The following is a 10,727-nucleotide window of genomic DNA, read 5'->3' as shown; positions in this document are numbered from 1 at the left end:
CAGGCAATCAACCTAAATGCTTATTCTACCAAACTGTGTAAGGGTGTCCTTACTTGGAAGTCCTACGTTTGAGTAGATCTCGCAGGGTGCAAACCCTCAGTGTCTCTTAATATCTTCGAAACCTAAAAATTATTCAAATGAAACATATACAACAATAGAAACATAAAGCATGTTCATGATATTAACTTTAAATCATATAAATGAATGAAAAATTACACATCAATGTAAGATTCATAAATGAATTAAAATATAAATATATGCATAAACACATTTAATATTGGAAACAAAACATCATTCTTTTATTGAAGTTAGATACAAGTAAAGTGGAGAAATATAACATGAGTCCTTCTCTGGCTCCAAGCGGAACCGCCCTTTCCCGACCTCAGGAATCTTCCTCCATCACCAATACAAGGATATCTCAAGAAAGATGAAGGATATATCCAACAAAGAAACAAGGGTTTCCTGAAGCTTTGGGGAGTGCAAGAGGCACAGGGATTTCATCAGACTTGATCAGGGATAATCTCGCTATAGTATCAATATCTCATCTCTTCTCCCCTAAGGCCTTCCCATGGAGGTTTATTTATACTTCTCCAAATTAGTTTTTTCAGTTGGGAAACAATTGGACCACAGGCAATAAGAGGTGAGTAAGAGGTAAAACCCGTGAAATCTGCCCGAAATTAAGGAAATTTATTTGTTTTTACGTGTTTTTACATATGTACGTGGGTTGGGTATATGTTGACTCGCGTGTACATGCTGTTATCATAGGGAAAAGTAGCGTATAAAGAATAAAACAATGGTATTAAAAATTTGGACCAAGTCTGGAAGGAAGGGTCTCCCTAGGCCATAATCAGAGCATCAGATCTACCAAAAGTGGTAAATGGTGCTGTAAAAACCTCATAGGCCTAGGAATACCTTGATCGGTAATGGCGAGATACATGGTAAAGACGAGAGGTGGAGACGGACAAATTCCTCATGGTTTAGGTGGAGAGATCCTAAAGCATCCATGCTTGTTTAGGCCTAGTGATCTATGGGATTGCGGTAAAGCCTCTATGTATTGATGAGGGTTTCAGGCCTAGGAATCCCTGGGTGGATATATGGTAAATCTTGAGGAAGCATTGATTGGTTATGTTGTGAATTCCACATTCATGGTTGGAATATCACACGGGGGTGATTGGATGAAAGAAAGATTTGGTTCAGCCCAATCTATGGTCAGGTGGCTCGTGGAAGTCTTGACTTGGTTGGTTTATGCATACATTAATAAGAACTCATTTTCCTTTGGTATTTGATGTGTAAATTTACTTGTTAATATGTGGTTTTTTATGGTTGTTCTACACTTTTTATTTTGTTGGTTTTATTTTAGTGATAAGGCATTAATTCTTCTTGATGATTCTCAGATAAGTATGAGACCCGTATGCATAGATCTGTGGTTATGACCTTTAGATTACATGTTTGTGATATGCTTTATGAAATGTTTATCATGGCTAGTAGGGGTAAGGTCACGTCCTTATACCAAATGTTTACATTAATAGCTTTAATTCATTGTTATTTATCATTTTTGGAAGTTCCATGAAGTTCTAGGAAGAGGCCTGAGACCTATCCTTGGAAAAGTCACACCGAGTCTGGGGTCGTTAGCTCAGAACCGCTTGAAAAAGGCCACAGTCGCATGAATTCCTTGTTGCGGGAGCGACTGGAGGGTCTCAGTTGCATGCATGTCTTGTCATGGGAGCGATTGGGGGTCTAGCTCAGTAAAATGACAAGTTGTCTCAGGGATTGGGCACCTGGAAGCGTTGGTTGTCTCTTGAAGGTTCTATAGCTCCCGAGAAAGGCTAGATTGGTTTTGTTTTGTTGGTTCCACTTCCTTAATTGTACATGGGGAGTTGAATCACATCATAGTAACTCTTCATCACATGTTTACCCTAGTGGGTAGGTTAGATTGGGTAAATATGGGAGGAGGGGGTTATAGATTGGTAACAGAGCATGGTTCACCCCTTGGACTAGATGGGAGAATGTGTTGGTCATGCATACATTTCGGTTGCATATGTGTTATTTATGCTTGTGGTCCATGTACTTGTTGTGTAGGCATAGTTTCATTTTTTTCCCCATGTGAAATTTGATGGTGTTGTTGTTGCATGTATTTTTCATGAGTGCCTATCAGTTATGCATTTGTTATGTATGTCAGTGTCTATATGTCATTATGCATGCATTTTCATGGTTATGGTGTAGTCAGGCATGGTAAATAGATAATGGTTTAAATGATGTTTATGTACTGATACGATTATGTTTATACATGTATTTCGCTAATCTGGTTGATCTTGAAAACGAGATATCCTCCCCTGAACTATACTGAGGTATGTTAATTATGTTATGTTTTTGTTTAAGCCAACATGGTGTACTTGCAGAAAGAAGATCAAATATGACTAGCAATATGGTAGACTATAGTTCACGATAATCTCCCTATAGATCCGATGAGAAGCATGTTGATAGGTACTCTTCTGACATAGCAAACATATTGAGAAGTTTTAAGGTAGAAATAATAAGTTGCAAAGAAGATAATGAAATAATCATTCATGCATAGGAGAAACAAGAAAAAGTTGATGCAGTAATCCTTCAAAGTTTGTCAAACTTGCAAAGATAGGGACCTCTTAAGATCATCCATAGGCAGGAGGATAGGACTAATGGGGCATATTCTAGTACATCTCATGGTGGGCACAGGTCAGATATGGATGGCATGATCAGAGATGGCAGGTTCTTGGATACATCGGAAAGGAGAGGTGATGGAAACAGGTTCTCTTCTAGTTATGGTTTTGTCAGGTATGATGTTCATCATCATTATCATCCTTACAGGATGAGTGTCAGGGGATATTTTCCAAATGAGTTCAAGAAAGAAAAGACACCTACCTTTGATGGGGATTTGAAGAATTCGGAGGATGCAAAGGTAAGGATACTCGGGATGAAGAAGTTATTTGAGCTACATGATTATACGGAGAACATGAAGGCTAGAATAGCTAGATATTGACACCTAATCATAGGGATTGGGTGAAAAATTGTAAATAGTGTAAATAATAAATAAGGGGAAAGGAAGAGTCATCAAGAAATGAAACTCAAGAGTCATTCACTCATGTATATAACTATGGACAACCCAAATGAATAAATGGATTCTCATTTGAGGAGTTACCTCCTGGGCTAACATAGTTTCAAAGCACATGTCCCAGCCTCTATTTTTGGCTTTATTCCTACCCTTGTAACTCCCTCCTGTTCTACCTACTTTACAGAATTGTCACCTTCTTTGCATCCTATATGCCTACGCCACCCTAGTGATTTATTTATCTTATCCCTGCAAGATTTCTTGCATTATTGAAGGCACTAGTCGCTACCTAACTTTGTGACTATGTGCTGAAAGTGTGGCACAACTGGGAGCATGGTGTTGTGGTTGGCCTTGTGACTGTGACTGCATTAAGGAGGGAAAGTTTATCCGTGCATAATTTCCATTCTAGAAAACCATGGTGCGACTACAATCGAACTGTGAATGGCTACACTGCTCATGAGTATCCAGGTTCTTTGACTATTCGTATATTTTTTTATTGATCAATATGTTGCATTCTATGTGAAGGTGTTCCACTATTATGCATTGTATGTATGCCTTGAAGTGCAACTGTGTATTCTCCCTATGGCTCTAAGGCTCCGTGGCTATTGTGCTATCACACCATACTCCTCCCACTGGTTCATATCCCCAAACTTGTCTACCACAAGGTCGAAGGTTCTTCGTCCAGCAGAAGTATGATACCTCGCCTTGCGACATCATATCCAGACTCGTAATACGTTGACTCCACTCTCTTCTTCCAATGGTAATACCTCTTCACTGCCTGGACCATACCATCCCTCCCAGTTATAATACCACTATTGCTCCATTCCTCTTACCATAATGTTTAACTGTGGTTTTTTCCGTGACATACTTTGAACATTTTTCACTATATACTTCCCACCATACCATTAATACATAACTCGCCTCATATACCTCAACGTTGTCCATTACATATCATAGCTATATATCACAATTTTTTAATATCTCATATCACTTATGCCTCCATTGGACCCTCCACCTATAAGCCCTCCCCTCATATGAGCCCTCCCCCATACAATACCTCCCCCAAATATACCTCTGTGATATATATCGGAATTATATTTTTAACACCAAAAGTGAAAATATTTTATATATTGGCAGAAGAGTATATTTTTATAGTATACAACTTTTACATTACATTCATTAATATCTATTGTGGGAGTGGTTCTCAATGGGAAGGAGAATTATCCTGAGTGGTCTCGGAAAATCAAACACACTCTCATTTTTAATGAGCTCTGGAAAGGAGTGTGTGTTGGAGAAGGAGACAAAGAATCAGAATAACCTACCTCAGACAAGGAATTCACCATTTTGGAAAATAAGAACAAGGCTTATGCCTTGATTGCAGCATCAGTAAATGAAGAGGTGAGTTGCCATATTTCACCATTTTCAAATTCTTTCGAAGCCTTACAAAAAATGAAGGAACTCTATGACTCACACTTTGCACCTGAAGTTGTTACACTCATGATTAAATTGTTCATCCTTGAATTACAAAATGATGATCCTCTTGGTCTTGCATTAGAAGTACAATCTATTATGCATGATATCAAAGTCACTAATGGTGAACTAGACATTCCTCTGATAGCTTTTGTCAAGGCACTTTATCCCACTTACTCAAATTATCTTAATTCATTGCAAGAAAATGGAAACATCAAAGAAATTACCTTTGATTCCCTTGTGAATAAATTTGCTGAGAGAGAGAAAGACTTTGGGAAGAAGACAACTCCTCAGTCTTCTGAAGAGGTTGTGTGTCTTGCACATATGGAGAAGAATCTTGCTCAAGATTCTTCCAAAGGAAGAGGTGATTGAAGAGGAAGAGGAAGAATAAATTTTAGAGGCAGGGGGGCAGACAATCTCAAGGAGAAAAGTTAGATTTGCATTGGATACGTTGCAATAGAGATGGATCACATGATGCATCCACATGCAAGTTTCCTTGGGACAGAATTGAGCAGGAAAGAAATCAACCCAAAGGTAAAACTAATGACAAAGAGAAAGGTAAAGCACCTAAATCCGCTCACTATGTTGTGGCACATTGTAATATTGGAGTAAATGAAGACTTGTTTAATGCTTCACTTGCTTCTTGGAAAAATGATTGGTTGCTTGAATCAGGAGCAACTTCCAACATAACTTTTAGAAGAGAATTTTTTGAAAAATTTACTAACAATGTTGATGGAGTAGTTTATTTTACAGACAAATCAAAAATTAAGCCATCAGGGCTTGGCACAATTAGGATCAAATTGCCTGGTCTTCCAGAATTTCTTCTACATGATGTTTTATATTTCCCACAGTTGAGGAGAAACTTTCTATCCTTGGTCCACATCTGCCAGTAAGGCCACTCCATTCATATGTTTTATGGCAAGGTTGAGGTGATAAAAGCATCAGATCACTCACTTGTCATGATGAGGATAGAAGAAGAAAGGCTTCTCAACATGCAAGGTACCTCAGCTCATGCACAAAATTTCTCATACAATTCTGATTATCATGAAGGTACATTTCCATCAAGTTTATTATGGCATGCTAGATTTGGACACTTGAACTATGACAACCTCTACTTGTTGAATAAAAATGGTGTTACTGGTTTGCCTACAATTCCTAGGAAACTTAAGCAATGTGATGCATGCATTCTAGGAAAGCATAGAAAACAGTCTTTTGATGATTCACATTCCAGAGCACATAGAAAAATTGAACTCATTCATTTAGATTTATGTGGTCCAATGCTTGTTCCTTTTGCAAATGGAAATAAATATATGATTACATTTATTGATGACTACACCAGAATGTGTTGGGTTTATTTATTGAAGAACAAATCTGATGCTTTTTAAACATCCAAGAACTTTATTACATGGATTGAAAATGATGCACAATCTCATATTGGCTCTATTTGCACTGATAATGGAAAAGAATACACTTCAAATGAATTTAAAAACTATCTTCGCCAACATGGGATCAAAAATCAAACAACTGTGCCTTATAATCCCCTACAGAACAGAGTAGCTGAAAGAATGAATAGGACAATATTAAGTATGGTGCGCTCCATGATGTTTTTCAAGAATGTAAAATTAATGTTTTGGGCTGATGTAGTTCTATGTGTTGTATTTGTAAAGAATAGATGTCCATCTAATGTAAAATTAATGTTTTTGGCTGATGCAGTTCTATGTGCTGTATATGTAAAGAATAGATGTCCATCTAATGCTATTAGAAACAAGACTCCTTATGAAATGTGGTATGGCCACATTCCTTTGGTAAAGCATCTCAGGGTCTTTGGTTCCACTAGTTATGCCTTGATACCAAAGGTACATAGAAACAAACTTGGTGCAAGGAGTCGTAAGTGTATCTTCTTGGGGTATTCAAACTCCTCCAAATAATACCGTCTCTATGATGAAGTTGATAAAAAAATTGTTGTATCTAGAGATGTAATCTTTCTTGAATTTTCCAAAGATGACAATGTTGTTGAGCGGCAACTTGAGAGCTTGGATAGATTTGCAAATGAAAAATCACTTCAAGAATTTGATAATCAGATTCCACATCTTGAAGGGGGGATTCCTATACTAGATCAACCTGTGGAATCTTCTTCTGCAGCAATCTCTCCCCCGCATGAAAATCCAACCACTGATGATACTTTGAGTGATGTGATTGACAAAATAGGTAGAATTAATCTTGATTCTATCCCAACTCAATCAACTGAGCAGCCTGGACCATCTCAAAAAGGTCCCCCAAAGTGGCTAACAAAGACACTTGAAAGTGTTCATCCTGATGAGGTTGGAAAGACAGGAACAAGAAATTCAACCCGGAAAAATGGAGGTGATGTAGATGACTCTGATTCACCTATTGATATGGATTTTTCTTATAATTGTGAATTGAATTTGTCTGCATATTTTGAACCAACTTCCTTCAAATAAGCCACTTCTAATGATGAATGGAAAGAAGCAATGCAAAAGGAGTATGATGCCTTGATAAATAATGGCACTTGGAAGCTGGTTGATCCTCCATTGGGAACAAAACCAATTGGTTGCAAGTGGGTCTACAAGAACAAATATAAAGCTAATGTCTCACTTGAAAAGCATAAAGCCAGGCTTGTGGTAAAAGGTTTTGCACAAAAGGAAGGGGTCAATTATGAGGAGTTTTTGTACCCACAGAAAAATGGGCTACCATCCGGACACTCTTTGCTGTAACAGCTCAGAACGGTTGGAAATTCCATCAAATGGATGTAAAAATGATTTCTTGAATGGAGATCTAAAAGAGAATATTTTTATGTCCCATCTGGAAGGATTTGCTGTGAAAGGACATGAAAATAAAGTATGAAAACTTTTGAAATACTTGTATGGCCTCAAGCAATTACCGCAAGCCTAGTATGAAAAATTAACTGAGTAGCTTCTGAAACTCAATTTCAAACATTATGATCTTAATGATGCAACTTTATTTGTCAAGAAAGTTAGAAAAATTGTTGTATATCTTGTGGTATATGTAGATAACACATATTTCATTAAAACTGGAAATTTTTTATTACAAACACATCACTAGAGTCGATATTTTTGGTTATTTTGAAATTCTAGATTCACTGTTTGATTCCAAATTTAATGAAATATCTGTTAGATGATATTTTGATGACAGGGAACAATGAGAGCTACATTTCATCCATAAACAAGGAATTGAGGAAAGGTTTTGAAATGACCAATTTGGGCTATGTTCATTACTATCTTGGTATTGGAGTAACTCAATGTCCGAAGTCTATATTCCTTTCCCAAAAGAAGTACATTGGAGATCTATTGAACAGGTTTGGCATGACTGAATGCAATCCTCTAACTACTCCAATGGAACAAAAATTAAAGCTCACATCCATTGAAGGAAAATAATTTGAGGATGCAACAAAGTATAGATAGTTTGTAGGAAGTCTCAACTACTTGACTACTACCAGACCAGACATTTCATTGTTAGTTGGAATCCTCTCCAGGTTTATGCAAAAGCCTTGTGAGGGACATTGGTCTGCTGCAAAAATAGTTCTAAAGTACTTGAAGGGAACACAAGACTTTGGAATCAAGTATACACAGGTGGGCAACTTTAGCTTGATTGGATACTTTGATTCAAACTTCGATGGAGACAAAGAAACTGGGGTATCCACTTCTGGTTATGCTATGAGTCTTATATCAGGAGCTATCTACTTGAGATCATGCAAACAATCAATTCCAAGTGATTCCAAAACAGAGACAAAATATGTGGCAACAGCTGAGGCAACAAAATAAATTGTGTGACTCACAAAAATTTGGGAAGATTTGCAGGTAAAACAAGTACATTCAACTCCACTCATGATTGACAACACCTTTGCAATAAAAATGGCCAAGAACCAAAAGTTCCATGATCAAACGAAGGACATCAATACAAAATATCATCTAATTCGACATCATGTTGAGGCAAAAACAATCCATCTTCACCTTTGTTCCACTAATGAGAAAATTGCAGACATGTTCACCAAAGCGCTTGGAAGAGAAAAGATTGAAATATTCAGAACGATGCTTGGACTCACCAACATCCCTTTAGATTAAGGGGGGGAGTGTTGAAACCTAATCATATGGATTGGGTGAACAATTGTAAATAATGTAAAAAACAAATAAGGGAAAAGGGAGATTCATCGGGAGATGAAACTCAAGAGTCACTCCCTCATGCATATAACTATGAACAACCCAAATCAAAAAACATATTCTCATTTGAGGAGTTACCTCCTGGCCTGACACTATCTTGAGCCTCAAAGGGAAAGTAGACATCTAGTGGGAAGATGTGAAGCATGTTAGAGACATCAGGATCGAGGAGTTGATTTGACATGAATTCAAGAGACTTTTCATGAAGAAATATTTTTCAAGAGGTACTATGACAACAAAGCCAAGGAATTCTATGAGCTAAAGATGGGATCAATAACAGATGAGGAGTATATGACCAAGTTCTTGGAATTTTTGAGGTATATACCGTATTCTAAGGATGAAAATGCCAAAGTTTAAAGATTTGTCAGTGGATTTCCATTAGCATTTAGAGATCAGAGTGAGTATGATGAGCCTTGGTCACTTGAAGAAGTCATTAGGAAAATGAAGCACTTTTATGAGCAATCAAAGTGTAAGACATAATATCGGCAAGGTTGGAAAGGGAAGGACAAAGCTAAAGTTAACTGGTAACCAAGTGAATAAGACCTCATAATGCGGGAGAGAAAGAAATGTTGCACCCTACAAGAATTTTAATGAGTCATAGCTTGGAGGGTAGCAGATTAAAGGTGATGGTAAGGGACAATTGTTGTGTTGGATATGTGGAAAGGAGAATCTCAAGAGGGATTGTCCTTAGAATCAGGGTGGTAGGCCTTAGATTTATAGTTCATAGGACGTGCAGACAGTTGGGGATGTTGGGCAGAGTATTCCACATATTTATGCAGTGCTAGATAACAAGCAGGCGGATCACAAGGAATCTATTATCAAGATGAATGGAAAGCTTTGTGATCGAATTTTTTCTATTTTGATTGACCCTAGATACAATTATAGTTATGTAAATCCTGACTTGGTGGATAAGTGTGGTTTGAATAAAGAAGTGCATGCAGAATCTTGGTTAGTGCAGTTGGCTATCAGTAGAAAGAAGAGAGTTCATCATTGGGTAAGAGCTTGTGCATTCGAGTTGAATGGTATGCCTACCTCAACACATTTGAATGTGTTGCTGTTGGGATCATATATTATGATTTTGGGTATGTACTAGTTGTATCTTCACAGGACTAAGGTGCACTGCTATGACAAAGCCATTAAATGCTTGGATGAAAATGGGGAACAAAGAATCTTGCAGGGTAAGAATAAAGATACATCAATTAGAATGGTGATAACCATGCAGGCAAAGTGCAGTTACAGAAAAAGGTGTGTGTTATTTGTAGTGCATATTTCTAGTGATAAAGATAAGAATTATTGAATCTAGGCTTCTGCGATCCATATCAAGTTTTTGAGACATGTTTTCGGTGACAATCACATCAAAATTCATTTGTCAACACGTTTTGAATCAACCAGTGTGGTTCATGATCAGGAAAAGATGTGGTTCATCTTGTCCTGATAATGAAACACACACTGGTTAGTTCGAAACACGTCGAAAAATGAATTTTTAAGTGATTATCGCCGAAAACATGTCTCAAAAAGGTAAGAATGTTGAGGATGCAAAAGCTATGAAGAGGTACTTGATCTTGCAACAACTTCAGGATGTGTTCCCAATAGATATTTCAAAGTTTCCACCTCATAGAAAAGTGGACGTCTCTATTGAGTTGGTATTAGGGGCATCACCAGCATCAAAGGTACCATACATGATGAACACACTAGAGTTAGTAGAGTTGAAGTTGCAGTTGAAGGAAATGCTTGACAAGGGATACATTAGGACAAGTGTATCACCTCGGGGTGTTCCAGTGTTGTTTGTGAAGAAGAAGGATGGTACTCTCAAGTTATGCAATGATTACATGAAGTTGAACAAGGTGACCATCAAGAAAATGCATCCGTTACTGAGGATTGATGACTTGTTCGACTAGTTGAAGGGAGCAATAGTGTTCTCGGAGATTGTCTTGAGATCCAGATATCATCAGGTATGCACTAAAGAAGAGGACATC

This window comes from Pinus tabuliformis, chromosome 4_1, assembly GCF_031772625.1.
Source record: "Pinus tabuliformis cultivar Carrire ecotype Pingquan chromosome 4_1, CPIR1, whole genome shotgun sequence".
Lineage (NCBI taxonomy): Eukaryota > Viridiplantae > Streptophyta > Pinopsida > Pinales > Pinaceae > Pinus > Pinus tabuliformis.
This window is presented reverse-complemented; position numbering follows the sequence as displayed.